The 1370-nt window shown below is 64.9% G+C and overlaps 1 protein-coding gene across 1 annotated transcript in view; it reads right to left on the bottom strand.

The window, feature by feature from the left end:
• The window catches only part of LOC123181090 (protein ENHANCED DISEASE RESISTANCE 2-like), a 12146-nt gene that overhangs the window by 6438 nt on the left and 4338 nt on the right, over positions 1–1370 (bottom strand). The gene's annotated exons all lie outside the window — the stretch shown is intronic.

Here is a 1370-nt window from a genome sequence, read left to right as displayed (position 1 = left end):
CCTCGCCGCCAAGGGGCGCGGTCGGGCGAAGCCCGGTCGTCGCCGGCGGCGCGGCTCCTTTGTCCCCCGCGCATGTGGTGTGGCGCGGGTCAGATCTCGCGGGCGGGGTGTGGTGCTCGATGCCGAGCGTGGCGGCGCGACGGCGCTCCATAGCAGGCCGGCGATGGTGGCGTGGCGACGGGCAGCGGGCGGCATGGTGGTGGTGTGGGCCGGTGGTGGCGTCGGTGGCGGTGCTTCCGGCAGCGCCTTGGTGTCACGTCCGGCGCCGCGGGTCATGGTTGACCGGGTCGCGGGCGGCCCTCTCGCCATGTCTCTGGTGGGGGGCGGCACGGCAGCAGAGGTGGTGGGCTGCTCCCACCCAGTCGGGCCCTCGCGACTAGGTGGCGGCGCTCGGCTCGGGAGGATCCCCTGGTGGCGTCTCTAGGCGGCGGCGACGACAGCTCGGCCACCCTCCCTCTCCAGCATCTGGCGGCGGCCAGTGCCTCCTGGTGTTCTGGGCCTTCGACGCGGGGGCGGAACACGGTTCCGGGGGGGAGATGGAGCCGATACGGGCGTCGGTCGTGGCCATGGGCCACTTCTCCGCCTTCCCCTTCCCCCGGTCGATGTGGTCGCGGCCCTTCTCGAGGCAGATTGGCCGCCGGCGGTTCTAGAGGTGGTTGGGGTCGCGGATCTGTGCAAAGTCGTGGCCTTTGGCAGCTTCGGGGTGGTCTCATGGCGGGGCGGCGGCCCTGGCGGTGGGAGTCGCGTTGGTCGTGGGCGGATTGCGCGGCTCGGATGCTGGCAGGCAACCATGGCCGCTCGGGTGGCATGGCTGCGGGTGTTGGCGGGCCGGGGTGGCGGCGGAGGATTTGAAGCACCGGGGTACATCACCTACCCAGTCTGTGCACAAATAGACGGTGACGGCGTCCGTGGACGTCGTGTGCCTCCTTGTAGGCTCCGTCGTGATGCTTCTACTCCTTCCATCTTACTCCAGGCGAAAACTTGATATTCGGATCGGACGGTAGTGACGTTTGTGGTCGTGCCCTTCCTGGAGGCACCGTCTTGGAGTCCTCGGTCCGGCATGTCCGTCGCTCATCCTCCCGGACGATCGCTCCTCGTGATGGTGGTCTCTGTCGGCTCTAAGCGGACCCGTTTTGCTCATCTTTTAGGTACTTTGTAGTCGTTGAGGTTGTGTGTCGGTGCTCGGCATTCGTGTATCTCGCCTTGGGTGTGTGTGGCGTGCGTTTGTATCGGATGCTTCGATGTTGTGTTGGTGCTTTATACTCCCTCCGTCCGGAAATACTTGTCATCAAAATGGATAAAAGGAGATGTATCTAGACGTATTTTAGTTCTAGATACATCCCGTTTTGTCCATTTTGATGACAAGTATT

The sequence above is a fragment of the Triticum aestivum genome, chromosome 1D (assembly GCF_018294505.1).
Source record: "Triticum aestivum cultivar Chinese Spring chromosome 1D, IWGSC CS RefSeq v2.1, whole genome shotgun sequence".
NCBI classification, from domain to species: Eukaryota; Viridiplantae; Streptophyta; class Magnoliopsida; order Poales; family Poaceae; genus Triticum; species Triticum aestivum.
The sequence above is the reverse complement of the archived record's forward strand: the minus strand, read 5'-3'. Positions and strand labels throughout refer to the sequence as shown.